The sequence below is a fragment of the Entelurus aequoreus genome, linkage group LG14 (genome assembly GCF_033978785.1).
Source record: "Entelurus aequoreus isolate RoL-2023_Sb linkage group LG14, RoL_Eaeq_v1.1, whole genome shotgun sequence".
Taxonomy (NCBI): Eukaryota; Metazoa; Chordata; class Actinopteri; order Syngnathiformes; family Syngnathidae; genus Entelurus; species Entelurus aequoreus.
In genome coordinates, this window is record NC_084744.1 from 53829370 (window position 1) to 53854110 (window position 24741).

The 24741-nt window shown below is 36.0% G+C and overlaps 1 protein-coding gene across 1 annotated transcript in view; it reads left to right on the plus strand.

Moving 5' to 3' along the window:
• tnk2b (tyrosine kinase, non-receptor, 2b) overlaps positions 1-24741 on the plus strand; it is a 166924-nt gene that overhangs the window by 30568 nt on the left and 111615 nt on the right. The window contains exon 2 of the mRNA XM_062070215.1: positions 1065-1237. The gene's annotated coding sequence lies outside the window, so the exon portion shown is untranslated. The remainder of the gene's footprint in view (positions 1-1064; positions 1238-24741) is intronic.

Here is a 24741-nt window from a genome sequence, read left to right on the forward strand (position 1 = left end):
GCGCTAAAACATACAGGTGTTGTGAGTTTACATTATTCACCCAAGGAACTTTAGCTACGACAGAGTTCCGGTTGAACGTTTTTTCACGGGACACATTTCCGGCGCTGTTATTGCACTAGTGAGCCACGAGGATATGCTGCTCCATTATTGATTTAAGTAGTCTGAATGTCATTAAAACAGTTAGCGCCATCTTTTGACACTTCTTCCACTCCCGTCCTTGCGTGTACACCGCTACAACAAAGATGACGGAGAGAAGCGATTGTCAGAAAGCGGCTTGAAGATGATCTGTAAAACAGAATCTATGCAACATTTTGACCAAAGGACCACCATTACATGTTATGTAGACCACAAGGAAGTGTTTTACATTTAGAAAAAACTTATAATAATATGACCCCTTTAATGCGCCTTATAATCCGGTGCGCCTTTTGTACGAAAATAGACCTGAATAGACCCGTTCATCGGCAGTGCGCCTTATAATCCGGTGCGCCCTATAGTCTGAAAAATACGGTACAAAGAGAAAAAGCAAAAATGGCGTGCCGCTCTGAAGGGCACGGAAAGTATGGAAAAAGCTGTGCAAGTTTAGCAAACCTGAACGCAAACAACAATAAATTCTTACCGTAGCACGAACTACAAAGTAGCCAAAAGCAAACAAACGTAACGAACAATCGACCTGCGCTGAGTTAACGGCGAGATGTGTATAAAACTGGGCGTGATTAGTGGCGGCAGCAGGTGGGGACCCTAATCAATAAACACAAACTAGTAAGTGTGTGATCAGCGCACCTGGCAACCAGAACTTAAACAAAGGAAGGATCGCTGAAACCGAACTGTGGCAGTAGTCTGTGACGATTTTAATCAAAAACCAAATCCTACAGGTAGTGGGTTACTCGAAAACCGAGGTACATCTGTGCACTGGACTACTCTTTTATTCTTCCAAGCGCACTTGAGAAATTTCTACAAAAAAATATATTTTCTATGTTCTGTACACTGAACAACTGTATTTTTTATTAATATTCCACTTTTTTGGTATGTCGTCATTAAGTTGCGTTGTTGTTGTTTTTTTACAGGAAACATACCTGGATTAGTTTTGACCGATGAATGGCGATGAACTCCAGGTGCCACGGCCTTGGAGCCGGACAGATGGATTGGGGGCCTCGTCTGAGGTTGTCTGACCTACCATCAACCTGAGAACAGCGTCTCAGTTGGAAAAAACGTCATTTCTCAGGCTCGAGCATCTCAGGTAGGAATGATTTTTTTGATCAAGGACACAATAATAACCCCCGGGTGTGGCTGATGGAGTGTTGCAGGAAGTGGCTTGAATAGAAACACCTGTGTCCTAAACACGCCGTCAGGTCCCTACAATGTACGGAATAATTTTGGTTGTGCTTACCGACCTCGAAGCTATTTTATTTTGGTACATGGTGAAATGACGAGTGTGACCAGTAGATGGCAGTCACACATAAGAGATACGTGTAGACTGCAATATGATGGCAGTCACACATAAGAGATACGTGTAGACTGCAATATGATGCCAGCCGCTTATAAGAGATACGTGTAGACTGCAATATGATGGCAGTCAAACATAAGAGATACGTGTATACTGCAATATGATGCCAGCCACACATAAGAGATACGTGTAGACTGCAATATGATGGCAGTCACACATAAGAGATACGTGTAGACTGCAATATGATGGCAGTCACACATAAGAGATACGTGTAGACTGCAATATGATGGCAGTCACACATAAGAGATACGTGTAGACTGCAATATGATGGCAGTCACACATAAGACATACGTGTAGACTGCAATATGATGGCAGTCACACACAAGAGATACGTGTAGACAGCAATATGATGGCAGTCACACGTAAGAGATACGTGTAGACTGCAATATGATGGCAGTCACACACAAGAGATACGTGTATACTGTAATATGATGGCAGTCACACATAAGAGATATGTGTAGACTGCAATATGATGGCAGCCACACATAAGAGATATGTGTAGACTGCAATATGATGGCAGTCATACAAGAGATACGTGTAGACTGTAATATGATGGCAGTCACACATAAGAGATACGTGTAGACTGCAATATGATGGCAGTCAAACATAAGAGATACGTGTATACTGCAATATGATGCCAGCCACACATAAGAGATACGTGTAGACTGCAATATGATGCCAGCCACACATAAGAGATACGTGTAGACTGCAATATGATGGCAGTCACACATAAGAGATACGTGTAGACTGCAATATGATGGCAGTCACACATAAGAGATACGTGTAGACTGCAATATGATGGCAGTCACACATAAGAGATACGTGTAGACTGCAATATGATGGCAGTCACACATAAGAGATACGTGTAGACTGCAATATGATGGCAGTCACACATAAGAGATACGTGTAGACTGCAATATGATGGCAGTCACACATAAGACATACGCGTAGACTGCAATATGATGGCAGTCAAACATAAGAGATACGTGTATACTGCAATATGATGGCAGTCACACATAAGAGATACGTGTAGACTGCAATATGATGGCAGTCACACATAAGAGATACGTGTAGACTGCAATATGATGGCAGTCACACATAAGAGATACGTGTAGACTGCAATATGATGGCAGTCACACATAAGAGATACGTGTAGACTGCAATATGATGCCAGTCACACATAAGAGATACGTGTAGACTCCAATATGATGGCAGTCACACACAAGAGATACGTGTATACTGTAATATGATGGCAGTCACACATAAGAGATACGTGTATACTGCAATATGATGCCAGCCACACATAAGAGATACGTGTAGACTGCAATATGATGGCAGTCACACACAAGAGATACGTGTAGACTGCAATATGATGGCAGTCACACATAAGAGATACGTGTATACTGCAATATGATGCCAGCCACTTATAAGAGATACGTGTAGACTGCAATATGATGGCAGTCACACATAAGAGATACGTGTAGACTGCAATATGATGGCAGTCACACATAAGAGATACGTGTAGACTGCAATATGATGGCAGTCACACATAAGACATACGTGTAGACTGCAATATGATGGCAGTCACACACAAGAGATACGTGTAGACAGCAATATGATGGCAGTCACACATAAGAGATACGTGTATACTGCAATATGATGGCAGTCACACATAAGAGATACGTGTAGACTGCAATATGATGGCAGTCACACATAAGACATACGTGTAGACTACAATATGATGGCAGTCACACACAAGAGATACGTGTATACTGTAATATGATGGCAGTCACACATAAGAGATATGTGTAGACTGCAATATGATGGCAGCCACACATAAGAGATACGTGTAGACTGCAATATGATGGCAGTCATACAAGAGATACGTGTAGACTGCAATATGATGGCAGTCACACATAAGAGATACGTGTAGACTGCAATAGGATGGCAGTCACACGTAAGAGATACGTGTAGACTGCAATATGATGGCAGTCACACATAAGACATACGTGTAGACTGCAATATGATGGCAGTCACACATAAGACATACGTGTAGACTGCAATATGATGGCAGTCACACATAAGAGATACGTGTATACTGCAATATGATGGCAGTCACACATAAGAGATACGTGTAGACTGCAATATGATGGCAGTCACACATAAGAGATACGTGTAGACTGCAATATGACTCAAGTAGACAACACCAAAATTGTATATGTTCCATTGGAAAATATAGAACATTACACATGGTGCTCAAAAATCTTTAATTTTCTCAAAATTCGACAGTGTGCCTTATTACCCGGTGCGCCTAATGTACGGAATCATTTTGGTTGTGCTTACCGACCTCGAAGCCATTTTATTTTGGTACATGGTGAAATGATGAGTGTGACCAGTAGATGGCAGTCACACATAAGAGATATGTGTAGACTGCAATATGACTCAAGTAAACAACACCAAAATGTTATATGCTCCATTGAAAATATAGAACATTACACACGGCGCTCAAAAATCTATCAACATGTTTTAGTACGACTTTGGTAAGCTATTAAGCCGCACCGCTTGATGGGATGTACTGTGCTTCAACACACAAGTATTATTAGGGTGTGTGTATAAATTTTCCTCTCAGGGAATAAAAGACACTGGTCAATCCCAAATTCTTTCGGATGACATATATGTTGAGTAAGAAGGACCACCAAGACAGAATAGGAATATTATCAAGTTTTACTAAAGCTTTAGGAGACCAGTCTTTACAGTGCGTTAATAGCGGCATCTAGAAGCGGTATAAGAAAGGAATAGAGCTTCATTGTTCTAAACAGATAAGGTAAAAAGGGAGTACATCATACTCCCAATACACATTCCAACGCCTTCAAGGTAAAGCACAGGGTTTACTTGTGGACATAAGATACAAGCACAAAGTGTACACATGAGAAAATATTAGCTGCTTTAAACATGACTATGAATAAATAAATAACTCTTAAAATATATGCATTCTCCACAATATTTGGTTTAACAAAAGCTCACTTTTATTTTATAAGAAAAAAATAAAATAAAATAAATAAATAAATATTGACAGTTACCCCCCTAAAAAATAAAATAAATAAATACTGACTGTTGTTACCCAAAGTATATTAAGTGGGATTTTTCAGAAAAACAAATATATACAGTAACACAAAAACAACCTGTCTCTGTGATCACTATAGGTGTATAAATAATAATATAGTGTTGAATAAAATCAGCCCCTTGGGCACAAAACTGAAAATAATACAGCTCTCCAAAAAGTGCACTTCTGCTTTGGAACATACTAACTACACAGCTAACAAACAATCCAAGACGTCTAATAAAGTTCCAAAGCAGATGAATCCATTTAGGCTCTTTATTGTTGTTGATGTTGCTTTGTCTCTTCCTATCTTTACTTTTGTCTTGCACTGGACTGTTATTTTTATTTTTTTTAAAACTGAAATACACACAATGACAAATGTATAAGCTATGTGATTCAATTAACATACTGAAATGTAATACACAATATGTAAATATTAGCTTCACACAAATATACAGTACTATCATCAAACAAATACTTCTGAGTGTTGAAACTATTTCGATGGTGGAAATACACGACTGGCAGCCATTTTAAGTCCTCAAAACATCCATTTAAACAATGCACAAAAATCGTTTTTCAATAAACATCTAAGTATCAAATTTAACCACTTTCCACCTTAATATTGAGTTACATAAACAAGTTAAACAGTTTACTTACAGACTTATCTTTTCCAAGGCTTGTAAGAGCTAACTCAACTTGTCTACTTCTCAATTGTCTCATGAACTGAACTGACGTCGCCAACCCGGAAGTGCCCAAACTAATGACGCGCAGTATTTTCATATCGCCACAAGGTGTCAGTAAGAGTCTACAATCAAATGGGCATAACATTGCCGTCCCACAGGGCATTTCCTGTGGGAAGGGATTCGTTCCCAGGGATTCGAATAAAGAACCAACTCTTTTTCTTTACTATAGTGGCCTCGATAACGGGAACCGGTTCTCAAAAAGGGATTTGAGTCCATGGAATCGGTTCTTTTCTTATCGAACAACCGGGAGAACCGGTTTGGAACATCATCCCTAGGCACCACGGAGTGGCTAGAAACCTCCTAGAATAGCAGCCGGGACCAATGACTGAGCTTTTTGTGGAGAGCGTCTCTAAATGCTTGGAGGGCCTCGGGGGCTCAGACTGACAGAGTAGACAGAGGAGGAAAGGGAGCCTCTGGGGGTCCAAGTGTGCGTGTACGTGTGTTTGTGTACGTGTGTGTTACTGTGTGCGGCTGAGAGGCAGGACCGTGTTATTTTAACCCTCAACATAGTTTGGGCTGTCACACCATACCACCCACTCATATCTCCTTCTGGACTAAATATGTGGACTATTTTTATTTTATTTTTTTAAACCGACCCGAGTTTCCGTTCTGCGTTTCCCCCCTCTATGATCCCTCGACGTTCACTGACAAGTACACACACACACACACACACACACACAAGGCCACAGTGTGTTGTGTTGTCCTTCTTATCTGCTACTATGCTCAATCACTCACTTCTGGGTAGCAGGGCCCGGAAGAGTAGATTGCATATTGACCACACACACACACACACACACACACACACACACACACACACACACACACACACACACACACACACACACACACACACACACACACACACACACACACACACACACACACACACTTGTACTTCGTACATTCTTGAGACCCCCGAAAAATCTCTTTATATATATAAAGATGTGTATGTACAACATTAATAATATATACATACTATGCAAATATAAAAAAGCTTGTTGTGAAAAATAAGTTGTAATTTCAAAAGAGAAAGGTCAGAGAAAAACTTGGAATTTTGGCAGAATTATAATAAAAGTCGTAATTTTACTCAACACAAGTCAACATTTTGCAAGAAAAACGGAACATTTGTGCAATATTATGATACAAGTTGGAATTTTACAAGAAAAGCTTAGCATTTTGGCAATTTTATGAAAAGAGTCGTAATTTCACTCGACAAAAGTCACAATTTTATAAGAAAACTTAAATATTATAATAACAATCGGAATTTTGCTCGGCAAAATGATGACAAAAGTCATGGTTTTACTCAAAAAATGTCACTATTTTACAAGAACGACAAAACAATTGGCAATATCGTGATAAAAGTCGGAATTTTATATGACAAATGTCACCATTTTGCATTAAAAAGTAATAATTTGACATAAAAGTAATGATTTTACGAGATTTTATAAGAAAAAAGTCGACACATTGGGAGAATTGTTTAATTTTTATTAAATGTTTTGTTTGTAATTGGTTTTTAATCTTCATTATTTACTTCAAGTTATTACAGTATGTCTCTACATACATATTTATTTTATTTGTTTTAATTAATTTTGGCCAAAGGTGGCGCATTTTAATTTCTCACACACACTTGTTATTTCATATGTTGACCAGAGGGGGAGCAATTTGAGAAATGCCTCCTTTTTAGGACCACCCTCATTTTGATAGATTTCACCACCAGGGGGTGCAAATGAGACATTCTCTATTAGATGCAATGGTTTTCCGTATTGGGACCATGATTTATGTCCTAACTTGTTCACCGGTCCTCATATGGAAGGTACTTTTCCTTGTTGATGTCTCAAGAAGGGTAGAAATACAAGAACACACACACACACACACACACACACACACACACACACACACACACACACACACACACACACACACACACACACACACACACACACACACACACACACACACATTCTTGTATTTCTTACCTTCTTGAGACCTCCGAAAAATGCCTTCCTCTTTAGGACCACCCTTTCTAGATATATAAAGATTTGTATTTACAACATTAATAATATATACATACTATGCAAATATAAAAAACCTTGTTGTGAAAAATGACTTGAAATTTCACAAGAAAAACTTGGAATTTTGGCAGTATTATAATAAGTTGTAATTTTACTCAACGCAAGTCGAAATTTTACATGAAAAACTGAACATTTGTGCAATATTATGATAAAAGTTGGACTTTTACGCAATAACAGTCGCAATTTTACAAGAAAAGCTTAACATTTTGGCAATTTTGTGAAAGGAGTCGTAATTTTACTCGACAAAAGTCACAATTTTAGAAGAAAACTTATAATAATCGGAATTTTACTTGGCAAAATTATGCCAAAAGTAATAATTTTACTCAAAAACAAACAAACAAAAAAATGTGCAATACTGTGATAAAAGTCTGAATTTTATATGACAAATGTCACAATTTTGCATTAAAAAGTAATAATTTTACATCAAAAAGTAATAATTTTACAAGAAAATATTGCAATATTGCAGATACAAAGAATATGAGAAATTGTTCCCAATTTCATAAGAAAAAAGTCAACGCATTGTGAGAAAAAAAGTATATATGTTTTAAATTTTTTGTTTGTAATTGGTTTTTAATCTTCATTATTTACTTCAAGTTATTACAGTATGTCTCTATATACATATTTATTTTATTTTTTAAAATTAATTTTGGCCATTTGACATTTACATTTTTTACACACACTTGTTATTTCATATGTTGGCCAGAGGGGGAGCACTTTTAAAACCGACACACAGTCAATTTGAAAAACCCCTCCTTTTTGGGACCACCCTAATTTTGATAGAGTTCACCACCAGGGGGTGCAAATGAGACATTCTCTATTAGATGCAATGGTTTTCCATATTGGGACCATGATTTAGGTCCTAACTTGTTCACCGGTCCTCATATGGAAGGTACTTTTCCTTGTTGATGTCTCAAAAGGGTAGAAATACAAGAACACACACACACATTCTTGTATTTCTTACCTTCTTGAGACCTCCGAAAAATGCCTACCTCTTTAGGACCACCCTTTCTAGATATATAAAGATTTGTATTTACAACATTAATAAAATACACAAACTATGCAAATATAAAAAAGCTTGTTGTGAAAAATGAATTGGAATTTCACAAGAAAAACTTGGAATTTTTGCAGTATTACAATAAGAGTCGTAATTTTACTCAACGCAAGTCAAATTTTTAAAAGAAAAACTTAAACATTTGTGCAATATTATGATAAAAGTTGGAATTTTACGCAATAACAGTCGCAATGTTACAAGAAAAGCTTAACATTTTGGCAATTTTATGAAAAGAGTCGTAATTTTACTCGACAAAAGTCACAATTTTAGAAGAAAACTTAAAAATGTTGGCAATATTACAATAAAAATCGGAATTTTACTTGGCAAAATTATGCCAAAAGTAATAATTTTACTCAAAAACAAACAAACAAAAAAAAGTGCAATATTGTGATAAAAGTCTGAATTTTATATGACAAATGTCACAATTTTGCATTAAAAAGTAATAATTTTACATCAAAAAGTAATAATTTTACAAGAAAATATTGCAATATTACAGAAACAAAGAATATGAGAAATTGTTCCCAATTTCATAAGAAAAAAAGTCAACGCATTGTGAGAAAAAAAGTATATATGTTTTAAATTTTTTGTTTGTAATTGTTTTTTAATCTTCATTATTTACTTCGTTATTACAGTATGTCTCTATATACATATTTAATTTTTCAAAATAAATTTTGGCCAAAAGGGGCGCATTTCAATTTCTTACACACACTTGTTATTACATATGTTGACCAGAGGGGGAGCACTTTTAAAACCGACACACAGTCAATTTGAAAAATCCCTCCTTTTTAGGACCACCCTCATTTTGATATATTTCACCACCAGGGGGTGCAAATGAGACATTCTCTATTAGATGCAATGGTTTTCCATATTGGGACCATGATTTATGTCCTAACTTGTTCACCGGTCCTCATATGGAAGGTACTTTTCCTTGTTGATGTCTCAAGAAGAAATACAAGAACACACACACACACACTCTCTTGTATTTCTTACCTTCTTGAGACCTCCGAAAAATGCCTACATCTTTAGGACCAGCCTTTCTAGATATATAAAGATTTGTATTTACAACATTAATAATATATTCATACTATGCAGATATAAAAAAGCTTGTTGTGAGAAATGAATTTCACAAGAAAAACTTTTGGCAGTATTATAATAAAAGTCGTCATTTTACTCAACACAAGTCGAAATTTTACAAGAAGAACTGAACATTTGTGCAACATTATGATAAAAGTTGGAATTTTACGCACTATAAGTCGCAATTTTACAAGAAAAGCTTAACATTTTGGCAATTTTATGAAAAGAGTCGTAATTTTACTCGACAAAAGTCACAATTTTATAAGAAAACTTAAAAATGTTGGCAATATTATAATAATCATCGCAATTTTGCTTGGCAAAATTATGACAAAGGTCATCATTTTGTTCAAAAAAGTCACTATTTTACAAGAACGACAAAAAAATTGGCAATGTGATAAAAGTGTGAATTTTGTATGACAAATGTCACCATTTTGCATTAAAAAGTAATAATTTTACATGAAAAAATATTGCAATATTACAGAAACAAAGAATATGAGAAATTGTTCTCAATTTCATAAGAAAAAAGTCAACACATTGTGAGAAATTTTTGTTGTTGTTTGTAATTGGTTTTTAATCTACATTATTTACTTCAAGTTATTACAGTATGTCACTATATACATATTTATTTTTATTTTTTTCATGAATTTTGGCCAAAGGGGGCACATTTTAATTTCTTACACACACTTGTTATTACATATGTTGACCAGAGGGGGAGCGCTTCAAATTTTTACACACACTTGTTATTTCATATGTTGACCAGAGGGGGCGCACTAAAATCGATACACAGTCAATTTGACAAATCCCTCCTTTTTGGGACCACCCTAATTTTGATAGATTTCACCACCAGGGGGTGCAAATGAGATCTCTATTTTTTTGTTATTTGTAATGTGCTTAAGGCCGATAACAAACGAGTCACGGACCACAGATGGCCCCTGTGCCACTATAGTCTTTGTACCGTAGTGTATTTGTTCATCCTACGGTCACATATGGGACGCCGGTTGTCTTAGGTCAGCACGGGAAGTCATAAAATTAGCTGTTCACCTGGCGGGTTTTTTCGGGAATGAATAGGGAAGTCCTTCTTTAGCTTGTTTTATCATATATTGCTGCCTTTGCACCTGTCAATTTTTAATTTTGTATGCACATTAAAGCAACAAAAAAACAATCCTGACTTTGGAGCAATGTTCACGGACTCTAGTATTTGGCTCTCTATTAGATGCCATGATTTCGGTCCTAACTTGTTCACCGGTCCTCATATGGACGGTACTTTTCCTTGTTGATGTGTTAAGAAGGGCAGAAATACAAGAACACACACACACACACACACACACACACACACACACACACACACACACACACACACACACACACACACACACACACACACACACGCTCTGTAGAGGTGATGCAACTCTGCAGTGGCCATGAATGACACCATATCGGTGCTCAAACAGGCACACACACACACACACACACACACACACACACACACACACACACACACACACACACACACACACACACACACACACACACACACACACACACACACACACTTGCATGCCTGCTTTATTGTGCAAGTGCGTAACACACACAGAGAAGTGTTAAAACCAGGAAGGAACTTGGCATATTGTAGAAGTAATGAAGATTTGATTATTGTTGTATTTTTTAGTTCCACTGTATGTCCCTCATCATTTATCCATAGGTCGAACTCGTTTATAGTGAGGGCCACGTTGCCGTGAGGGCCGTTAAAACAGTAAATATTTATGACTATAAATGTACGTATATTAGCCTATGCATGGGCAGTTGTGTTTGATAATTATATTTTATTTCAATAACAGATTAATGAATAACTTGCTTTGAAATCGTAAGTCAATGTGACGAGCCGATACTTATGTATTTATTTTTGATGACTCCAAAAAAAAAAAAGCACAGATATTAGTTTAGAAGATTCACAGTAGGGGGCCTCAAAAAAATAAAATCACCTTCCAATCGCAATTTTATTTATTCCTGTCAATTTGTAATTTTCGAGAATCGATTAAAAAAAAAAAAACACCATATATATATATATATATATATATATATATATATATATATATATATATATATATATATATATATATATATATATATATATATATATATATATATATATATATATATTTTAGGGCTGCAACTAACGATTAATTTGATAATCGATTAATCTGCCGATTATTACTTCGATTAATCGATTAATAATCGGATAAAAGAGACAAACTACATTTCTATCCTATCCAGTATTTTATTGAAAAAAAACCAGCATACTGGCACCATACTTATTTTGATTATTGTTTCTCAGCTGTTTGTACATGTTGCAGTTTATAAATAAAGGTTTATTTACCGTATTTTCCGCACCATAAGCCGCCCCGTGTTATTAGCCGCACTTTCAATGAATGGCATATTTCAAAACTTTGTTTACCTATTAGCCGCCCCGTGTTATTAGCCGCACCTACGCTGCGCTAAAGGGAATGTCAACAAAACAGTCAGATAGGTCAGTCAAACTTTAATAATATATTACAAACCAGCGTTCTAACAACTCTGTTCACTCCCAAAATGTAATGTGCAAATGTGCAATCGCAAAAATAGTAACACTCAAAATAGTGCAGAGCAATAGCAACATCAATAACTCAACGTTGCTCGAACGTTAATGTCACACAACACACAAAATAAACATTTAAAGCTCACTTTCTGAAGTTATTACTCATCCACAAATCCCTCGAATTCTTCTTCTTCTTCGGTGTCACCCGGTCTCTTCGCGTAAACGTCTATCAACCACTCGCTCATCTTTTTTTCATCCATCCATCCCTTCGAGTTAGCTTTTATGATGACGCCGGCTGGAAAGTTCTCTTTTGGCAAGGTCTTCCTTTTGAATATCACCGTGGGTGGAAGTTTCTGGCCGTTAGCATGGCAAGCTAACGGATATTCACCGTACGTGCTCCCGTTGTATCCACAGTGCAGTTCACAGGAATATCAAAAGTCAGTGGAACCTTGTACGCGTGTCTCTTAGTAGGAGCCATTTTGTGGTCTTTACAGAAACACACAAATGAAATGAAACGTAATATCCGCGCGCTTCTTCTTCTACGGGGGCGGGTGCTCACCTTGGCGGTTGCTTACAGTAGAAGAAGAAGCGCTTCCTCTTCTATGGGGGCGGTTGCTAACCGTAGAAGAAGAAGCGCTTCCTCTTCTACGGGGAAAAAAGATGGCGGCTGTTTACCGTAGTTGCGAGACCTAAACTTTATGAAAATAAATATTAATATTAATCCATATATAAGGCGCACCGGGTTATTAGCCGCACTGTCAGCTTTTGAGAAAATTTGTGGTTTTTAGGTGTGGCTTATGGTGCGGAAAATACGGTAAAAACAAAAAACTTTTTTTTTTTTTAAAAGCCTCTGCGCATGCGCATAGCATAGATCCAACGAATCGATGACTAAATTAATCGGCAACTATTTTTTATAATCGATTTTAATCGATTAGTTGTTGCAGCCCTAATATGTATACATATATACAATACATATGTATATAATATATATGTGGATATATATGAATGTATATATGTATGTATGTATATATGTGTATATATACACATATATACTATATATGTATGTATATATATGTGTATGTATGTATATATATATATGTATATATATATATATATATATATATATACTGTATATGTATTTATGTATGTATATATACTGTATATGTGTATTTGTCTATATATGTATACATATATGTATACATATATGTAAAATTGGGGGCGGGATAGCTCGGTTGGTAGAGTGGCCGTGCCAGCAACTTGAGAGTTCCAGGTTCGATTCCTCGCTTCCGTCATCCTAGTCACTGCCGTTGTGTCCTTGGGCAAGACACTTTACCCACCTGCTCCCAGTGCCACCCACACTGGTTTAAATGTATCTTAGATATTGGGTTCCACTATATAAAAGCGCTATATAAATATAATTCATTTCAATTCGCTTCATATATGTGTATATATGTGTATGTTTATATACATGTATACAGTATATGTGTATATATATATATATATATATATATATATATATATATATATATATATATATATATATATATATATATATATATATATATATATATAGATAGATAGATAGATATACCGGTCCCCAGACATATTTCTCAAAGTAGACATTTGTGCGTGTATATATATACACATACATACACATATGTGTGTGTGTATATATATATATATATATATATATATATATGTGTATATATATATATATATATATATATATATATATATATATATATATATATATATATTAGGGCTGCAACTAACGATTCATTTGATAATCGATTAATCTGTCGATTATTACTTCGATTAATCGATTAATAGTCGTATAAAAGAGACAAACTACATTTCTATCCTATCCAGTATTTTATTGAGAAAAAACAGCATACTGGCACCATAATTATTTTGATTATTGTTTCTCAGCTGTTTGTAAATGTTGCAGTTTATAAATAAAGGTTTATAAAAAAAATTAATGAAAAAAAAAAAAAATTCTGCGCATAGCATAGATCAGGGGTGTCCAAACTTTTTCCACCGAGGGCCACACACTGAAAAATCAAAGCAAGCGGGGGCCATTATAATTATATTTGTTTGTTCGTTTTAGGCCCTTCTTTAAAAAAAAAACAACCAACAGCTCAGTTTTTTATATGGCAAACACAAAATATGCAACATTTTCCCCCAAAAAATATCTCACAGTGGAATATTTAATGTGACGTAATTGGAGCCTTGAATAGGTCAATAATTCATAATGACACTGATTTTGATTCATTATTATATTTTAAAGAAAGAAACCGCCTGCAAGGCAGCTTTGTGTTATTAGAGTAAACATTGCGACATTTTCTTGTTACATTTCACCTGTTTGCTCTTTTATACCACTTTTTATGTTTTTTAATTTTTTTTCAATCGTATTTTTAAAATGTGCCGTGGGGCCGTTAAAAAATGACCTGCGGGCCGCAAATGGCCCCCGGCCCGCACTTTGGACACCCCTGGCATAGATCCAACGAATGGATGACTAAATTAATCGGCAACTATTTTTATAATTGATTTTAATCGATTTAATCGATTAGTTGCTGCAGCCCTAATATATATATATATATATATATATATATATATATATATATATATATATATATATATATATATATATATATATATATATATATATATATATATATATATATATATATATATATATATATATATATATATATATATATATATATATATATATATATATATATATATATATATATATATATATATATATATATATATATATGTGTGTGTGTGTGTGTGTGACGTTTTTTTTTCTTACCTAACAATGCCCCCTAGTGGCCAGATGAAGAACATATCTAATGTAGTTACAGTGCTTATTGTGGCATGGCAAATAACAGAAAGAAGATTATATACTGAATTATAATGGAGACCAGACCACAATTGAAAAAGGTAAATGATATATATACAATTGGATATACTCATCTAGGCTTAGGCAACACACCACATTTGATTTGAAAATAATAATAGCGTTATTATTAACACACTATAAACCCCGAGAATGACCGGCATCCAGATGGCAGTGAAACGCTAAGAGCTTTAGCGCATGGTGACTTGCAAAGCTCAGCGCCCGCGACCTTGCCGTAAAAAACACCTAGCAGAGCCGGCCGCCCCCCCCCCCCCCCCCTGTCATACCCGTGTCCCCCTAATCCAGCCCTCTGCTGCCCCGCGCATCTCACCAGGCTTTAGCTGGCCTCTTAAACCCCACCTGTTTAGCCTTGAAGGGATGCGGCGGAGCCAAGGCCTGCCTGACTCGTGCTTGCCTTCAGCGTTTCCTAGAAAGAGCGCATGGGAGCTGAGAATTATGTTGCAGGTATCAAGTGGAACATTTTCTGGGAACGGGGCAATAAAGAGGAGACTATTTCTCTCTACAACTGCAGGTTTGAACCTGCCTCACCCTGATTGATTCAAACCGAGGCTGCTGGGTCGGAGACCGACCATTGTTAGTTAGTAAGTAAGTACAAACCCCGTTTCCATATGAGTTGGGAAATGGTGTTAGATGTAAATATAAACGGAATACAATGATTTGTAAATCCTTTTCAACCCATATTCAATTGAATGCACTACAAAGACAACATATTTGATGTTCAAACTCATAAACTTTATGTTTATTTTTGCAAATAATAATTAACTTAGAATTTCATGGCTGCAACACGTGCCAAAGTAGTTTGGAAAGGGCATGTTCACCACTGTGTTACATGGCCTTTCCTTTTAACAACACTCAGTAAACGTTTGGGAACTGAGGAGACACATTTTTGAAGCTTCTCGGGTGGAATTCTTTCCCATTCTTGCTTGATGTACAGCTTAAGTTGTTCAACAGTCCGGGGGTCTCCCTTGTGGTATTTTAGGCTTCATAATGCGCCACACATTTTCAATGGGAGACAGGTCTGGACTACAGGCAGGCCAGTCTAGTACCCGCACTCTTTTACTATGAAGCCACGTTGATGTAACACGTGGCTTGGCATTGTCTTGATGAAATAAGCAGGGGCGTCCATGGTAACGTTGCTTGGATGGCAACATATGTTGCTCCAAAACCTGTATGTACCTTTCAGCATTAATGGTGCCTTCACAGATGTGTAAGTTACCCATGTCTTGGGCACTAATACACCCCCATACCATCACACATGCTGGCTTTTCAACTTTGCGCCTATAACAATCCGGATGGTTCTTTTCCTCTTTGGTCCGGAGGACACGGCGTCCACAGTTTTCAAAAACAATTTGAAATGTGGACTCGTCAGACCACAGAACACTTTTCCACTTTGTATCAGTCCATCTTAGATGAGCTCAGGCCCAGCGAAGCCGAAGGCGTTTCTGGGTGTTGTTGATAAACGGTTTTCGCCTTGCATAGGAGAGTTTTAACTTGCACTTACAGATGTAGCGACCAACTGTAGTTACTGACAGTGGGTTTCTGAAGTGTTCCTGAGCCCATGTGGTGATATCCTTTACACACTGATGTCGCTTGTTGATGCAGTACAGCCTGAGGGATCGAAGGTCACGGGCTTAGCTGCTTACGTGCAGTGATTTCTCCAGATTCTCTGAACCCTTTGATGATATTACAGACCGTAGATGGTGAAATCCCTAATTTCCTTGCAATAGCTGGTTTAGAAAGGTTTTTCTTAAACTGTTCAACAATTTGCTCATGCATTTGTTGACAAAGTGGTGACCCTCGCCCCATCCTTGTTTGTGAATGACTGAGCATTTCATGGAATCTACTTTTATACCCAATCATGGCACCCACCTGTTCCCAATTTGCCTGTTCACCTGTGGTATGTTCCAAATAAGTGTTTGATGAGCATTCCTCAACTTTATCAGTGTTTATTGCCACCTTTCCCAACTTCTTTGTCACGTGTTGCTGGCATCAAATTCTAAAGTTAATAATTATTTGCAAACATTTTTTTTTTTAGCAGTTTGAACAACAAATATGTTGTCTTTGTAGCATATTCAACTGAATATGGGTTGAAAATGATTTGCAAATCATTGTATTCCGTTTATATTTACATCTAACGCAATTTCCCAACTCATATGGAAACGGGGTTTGTAAAAGCTTCACTAAAAAGATACGTTTTCAAATGTTTCTTAAAAGTTTCAACTAGGGTTGCAAAATTCCGGGAATATTCAAAGTTGGAAACTTTCCATGGGAATGAATGGGAATAAACATTGAATGCAACATGCTAAAGCTTGCAGCATGATTATTAGCTAAAACAACCTGATTTAATGCAAATTCAGTAGAATTTCAACCCTGCACTGTGCATTCCTCCATCACATGCACAGATAATTCCCAGCATGCTACACACTACAGCAGGGCTATTGAGGCCACACTAGTATTTGAGCCCAAGGACTTCATCCAGTCAGGTAAGTGTTGATGATATTACTGGGGTAAATATATTTGATCTATGGTATTTAAGTTTAATAGAGGTGTAATTGCTTGTTACTGTATGACTGTAGACTACTCCAGCAGACTCCCACTCAAGCTAGCTGGCTGTTCCTGTACTTGTTAAATGATTTTATCTGATCACGGCCGCTGTGATTAGATAACAAGGCCCACCTGGGCCATCTACGCACCTGTCGCTGTCTTCGGGGCCGGTCCTGACACACCCCGTTGCGCGGCAGACCAGCAGGCCACTCCCCCCTCCACATATACTAACACCGGTATACCGTACAACCCGACTGCATACTACTGAGGTACGAGACTCATACAGAATGATTATAAATATATCGGTCATACTGTGCAGTTAAAACTGATTATTTTTCCACCAACTAAATTATATAAAAAGAGGATAAAAGTAAAGGATATCAAATGAGCTCAAATATGCCTACAAGTGAGGCATAATGATGCAATAAGTACATACAGCTAGCCTAAATAGCATGTAAGCATTGATTAGCTTGCAGTCATGCACTGACCAAATATACCTGATTAACACTCAATAACATCAACAAAGCTCACCTTTGTGCATTCAGGCACAGCATAAAACGTTTGGTGGACAAAATAAGACAAAGAAGGAGATTTATTATAGATCATTCCAAAGATTTATTACAATATTTGGCAAGCTAGTTAATGTTTGCTGTGGTCTGGAACAACATGGCACACAAACAACTATCCGAAATGTGTCATGAGACATGCAAAACTAAATTATATACAACGAAGATAAGAGTAAAGGATATTAAATGAGCTCAAATATACCAACAAGTGAGGCATAATGATGCAATAAGTACATACAGCTAGCCTAAATAGCATGTTAGCATTGATTAGCTTGCAGTCATGCACTGATTAACACTCCAACAAGTCAATAACATCAACAAAACTCACCTTTGTGCATTCAGGCACAGCATAAAACATTTGGTGGACGAAATAAGACAAAGAAGGAGTGGCATAAAACATCTTTCTGTGGCAGCATCTGAGAAAGTTATCATAGCCTACTATCACAATGACTGTGTCGCAGGCCAAAACGCATCTTTGTTGACAGAAATGTTGAAATGTAATATTTATTCTACACATTTAGAAAGCATTCGTAGATCGGAGGCTACTCAGAAGGTGAGATAACTCCTGGAAATGACTGGCTTTTAATGAGACAAAGGTATAGACGTGTGTGTCCAAGTTCTTTTAGTAGATTTATTACAATTTTGGCAAGCTTGGTAATGTTTGCTGTGGTCTGGAACAACATGGCACACAAACAACTATCCGAAATGTGTCATGAGACATGCAAAACTAAATTATATACAAAGAGGATAAGAGTAAAGGATATTAAATGAGCTCAAATATACCTACAAGTGACGCATAATGATGTAATAAGTATATACAGCTAGCCTAAATAGCATATTAGCATTGATTAGCTTGCAGTCATGCACTGACCAAATATGCCTGATTAACACTCCAACAAGTCAATAACATCAACAAAGTTCACCTTTGTGCATTCAGGCACAGCATAAAATGTTTGGTGGACAAAATAAGACAAAGGAGTGGCATAAAACGCGTCTTTCTGTGGCAGCATCGGAGAAAGTAGTGCATGTAAACAAACGTATTATAGATAAATCCAAAGATTTATTACAATCTTTGGCAAGCTGGGTCATGTTTGCTGTGGTCTGGAACAACATGGCACACAAACAACTATCCGAAATGTGTCATGAGACATGCAAAACTAAGTTATATACAAAGAGGATAAGAGTAAAGGATATTAAATGAGCTCAAATATACCAACAAGTGAGGCATAATGATGTAATAAGTATATACAGCTAGCCTAAATAGCATGTTAGCATTGATTAGCTTGCAGTCATGCACTGACCAAATATGCCTGATTAACACTCCAACAAGTCAACAACATCAACAAAGTTCACCTTTGTGCATTCAGGCACAGCATAAAACATTTGGTGGACAAAATAAGACAAAGAAGGAGTGGCATAAAACGCGTCTTTCTGTGGCAGCATCGGAGAAAGTAGTGCATGTAAACAAACTTATTATAGATAAATCCAAAGATTTATTACAATCTTTGGCAAGCTGGGTCATGTTTGCTGTGGTCTGGAACAACATGGCACTCAAACAACTATCCGAAATGTGTCATGAGACATGCAAAACGAAATTATATACAAAGAGGATAAGAGTAAAGGATATTAAATGAGCTCAAATATACCAACAAGTGAGGCATAATGATGCAACAAGTACATACAGCTAGCCTAAATAGCATGTTAGCAGCTTTTCTTTTCTATCTTTGTTGTTGTTTTTATCCAATTTCAATTTTATTGTTTTGATTTTGTACGGTGTCCTTGAGTGACCAGAAAGGCGCCTTATAAATAAAATGTATTATTGTTATTGATTAGCTTGCAGTCATGCACTGATTAACACTCCAACAAGTCGATAACATCAACAAAACTCACCTTTGTGCATTCAGGCACAGCATAAAACCTTTGGTGGACAAAATAAGACAAAGAAGGAGTGGCATAAAGCATATTTCTGTGGCAGCATCTGAGAAAGTTATCATAGCCTACTACCACAATGACTGTGTTGCAGGCTGAAACAAATCTTCGTTGAAATGTAATATTTATTCTACACATTTAGTAACCATTAGTAAATCAGAGGCTACTCAGAAGGTGAGATAACTCCTGGAAATGACTGGCTTTTAATGAGACAAAGGTATAGATGTGCGTGTCCAAGTTAAAGGAAACGGCATGCTGTCTTCTTTTAGTAGATTTATTACAATCTTTGGCAAGCTCGGTAATGTTTGCTGTGGTCTGGAACAACATGGCACACACAACTATCCGAAATGTGTCATGAGACATGCAAAACTAAATTATATACAACGAAGATAAGAGTAAAGGATATTAAATGAGCTCAAATATACCTACAAGTGAGGCATAATGATGCAATATGTACATACAGCTAGCCTAAATAGCATGTTAGCATTGATTAGCTTGCAGTCATGCACTGACCAAATATGCCTGATTAACACTCCAACAAGTCAATAACATCAACAAAGTTCCCCTTTGTGCATTCAGGCACAGCATAAAACGTTTGGTGGACAAAATAAGACAAAGAAGGAGTGGCATAAAACGCGTCTTTCTGTGGCAGCATCGGAGAAAGTAGTGCATGTAAACAAACTTATTATAGATACATCCAAAGATTTATTACAATCTTTGGCAAGCTGGGTCATGTTTGCTGTGGTCTGGAACAACATGGCACACAAACAACTATCCGAAATGTGTCATGAGACATGCAAAACTAAATTATATACAAAGAGGATAAGAGTAAAGGATATTAAATGAGCTCAAATATACCAACAAGTGAGGCATAATGATGCAACAAGTACATACAGCTAGCCTAAATAGCATGTTAGCAGCTTTTCTTTTCTATCTTTGTTGTTGTTTTTATCCAATTTCAATTTTATTGTTTTGATTTTGTACGGTGTCCTTGAGTGCCCAGAAAGGCGCCTTATAAATAAAATGTATTATTGTTATTGATTAGCTTGCAGTCATGCACTGATTAACACTCCAACAAGTCGATAACATCAACAAAACTCCCCTTTGTGCATTCAGGCACAGCATAAAACCTTTGGTGGACAAAATAAGACAAAGAAGGAGTGGCATAAAGCATATTTCTGTGGCAGCATCTGAGAAAGTTATCATAGCCTACTACCACAATGACTGTTCGTTGGAATGTAATATTTATTCTACACATTTAGTAACCATTAGTAAATCAGAGGCTACTCAGAAGATGAGATAACTCCTGGAAATGACTGGCTTTTAATGAGACAAAGGTATAGATGTGCGTGTCCAAGTTAAAGGAAATGGCATGCTGTCTTCTTTTAGTAGATTTATTACAATCTTTGGCAAGCTTGGTAATGTTTGCTGTGGTCTGGAACAACATCCGAAATGTGTCGTATGGCGGTCCTATACTAACACCGGTACAGCGTACAACCACGCTGCATACTACTGAGGTACGAGACACATACAGTATGATTATAAATATATCGGTCCTACTGTGCAGTTAAAAGTGATTATTTTTCCACCCAGCGTGGAATTGACTGGTAGTACACCTCAGGGATTCTCTCCCACTCCTGTTCAACAGCTTAGAAGGATACCGTCCTCCCGCAACGATGGTAACGAGACAAGTGGGACCGCGGAGTCATGATCGGGACCCTTAGCGGTCTCCTGGTGGTGCTGTTGGGGCCGAGGGTTTAAGTTCTATACCATTACTCCCCCACAGCCTGTCTGATTTACTTCTCCTGGCGTTCCATCACATGGAAAGAGAAGGCGTTTACAAATTGCCTGCCAAATGAAGCTGTTGGGATCAGAGGTTAAAGCCCCGGCATTTTTTTTGTTCAACAGGTTTTCCAGGTTTTTCCAATCCCTGGCTTTGGCGAAGCAACATAAAGTTGAGGGTTAACAGGGTGCATAGGTGAAAATGATTGGAATGGTATGGAAGTTAATGACGCTTTTATACACCACTTTTGTCAGTAGTGTTTTTTTTCTTTTTAGACTAACTTGAAGTCATCCATTTAAAAAAAAGTCGTCTTACATAAGGATTGAAAGAGCCATATTGGACCAAAAATACAAAAAACTAATCTGTCTGGAGCCGCAAAAAATGAAAAATGATGTAAGTGTTATAATGAAGGCAACACATGATGTAAGTGTCTATATTAGCTATATGAACCTACTATCAAAATGACTTTAAAAGTGTTATAATGAAGGCAACACATATTGTAAGTGTCTACATTAGCTATATTAGCCTACTATCAGAATGACTTTAAAAGTCTTATAATAGTGTTATAATGAAGACAACACATGATGTAAGTGTCTATATTAGCTATATTAGCCTACTATCAAAATGACTTTAAAAGTCTTATATAAGTGTTATAATGAAGACAACACATGATGTAAGTGTCTATATTAGCTATATTAGCCTACTATCGGAATGACTTTAAAAGTCTTATATAAGTGTTATAATGACGACAACACATGATGTAAGTGTCTATATTAGCTATATTAGCCTACTATCAAAATTACTTTAAAAGTCTTATATAAGTGTTATAATGAAGACAACACATGATGTAAGTGTCTATATTAGCTATATTAGCCTACAATCAAAATTACTTTAAAAGTCTTATGTAAGTGTTATAATGAAGGCAACACATGATGTGTCTATATTAGCTATATTAGCCTACTATCAAAATTACTTTAAAAGTCATATATAAGTGTTATAATGAAGGCAACACATGATGTAAGTGTCTATATTAACCTACTATCAAAATGGCTATAAAAGTCTTATATAAGTGTTATAATGAAGGCAACACATGACGTAAGTGTCTATATTAGCTATATTAGCCTACTATCAAAATTACTTTAAAAGTCTTATATAAGTGTTATAATGAAGACAACACATGATGTAAGTGTCTATATTAGCTATATTAGCCTACTATCAAAATTACTTTAAAAGTCTTATATAAGTGTTATAATGAAGACAACACATGATGTAAGTGTCTATATTAGCTATATTAGCCTACTATCAAAATTACTTTAAAAGTCTTATATAAGTGTTCTAATGAAGACAACACATGATGTAAGTGTCTATATTAGCTGTATTAGCCTACTATCGGAATGACTTTAAAAGTCTTATAAAAGTGTTATAATGAAGACAACACATGATGTAAGTGTCTATATTAGCTATATTAGCCTACTATCAAAATTACTTTAAAAGTCTTATATAAGTGTTATAATGAAGACAACACATGATGTAAGTGTCTATATTAGCTATATTAGCCTACTATCAAAATTACTTTAAAAGTCTTATATAAGTGTTATAATGAAGACAACACATGATGTAAGTGTCTATATTAGCTATATTAGCCTACTATCAAAATTACTTTAAAAGTCTTATGTAAGTGTTATAATGAAGGCAACACATGATGTAAGTGTCTATATTAACCTATCAAAATGGCTTTAAAAGTCTTATATAAGTGTTATAATGAAGGCAACACATGATGTGTCTATATTAGCCTACTATCAAAATGACTTTAAAAGTCATATATAAGTGTTATAATGAAGGCAACACATGATGTAAGTGTCTATATTAACCTACTATCAAAATGGCTTTAAAAGTCTTATATAAGTATTATAATGAAGGCAACACATGATGTAAGTGTCTATATTAGCTATATTAGCCTACTATCAAAATGGCTTTAAAAGTCTTATAGAAGTATAATAATGAAGGCAACACATGATGTAAGTGTCTATATTACCTATATTAGCCTACTATCAAAATGACTTTAAAAGTCTTATATAAGTGTTATAATGAAGGCAACACATGATGTAAGTGTCTATATTAACCTACTATCAAAATGGCTTTAAAAGTCTTATATAAGTGTTATAATGAAGGCAACACATGACGTAAGTGTCTATATTAGCTATATTAACCTACTATCAAAATGACTTTTAAAGTCTTACATAAGTGTTATAATGAAGACAACACATGATGTGTGTCTATATTAGCCTACTATCAAAATGGCTTTAAAAGTCTTATATAAGTGTTATAATGAAGGCAACACATGATGTAAGTGTCTATATTAGCTATATGAACCTACTATCAAAATGACTTTAAAAGTGTTATAATGAAGGCAACACATGATGTAAGTGTCTATATTAGCTATATTAGCCTACTATCAAAATGACTTTAAAAGATTTATATAAGTGTTATCATGACGACAACACATGACGTAAGTGTCTATATTAGCTATATTAGCCTACTATCAAAATGACTTTAAAAGTCTTATATAAGTGTAATCATGACGACAACACATGACGTAAGTGTCTATATTAGCTATAATCGCCTACTATCAAAATGACTATGAGTCGCAGGGTGAAGCTAATCTTCGTTGATGGAAATGTTGAAATGTAATATTTATTCTACACATTTTTACAACATTAGAAACAATTAGTAAATCAGATTACTGGCGTTTAATGGCCAAAGGTATAGATGTGTGTGTCCAAGTTAAAGGAAACAGCAGACTGTCTTCTTTTAGTAGATTTATTACAATCTTTGGCAAGCTAGGTAATGTTTGCTGTGGTCTGGAACAACATG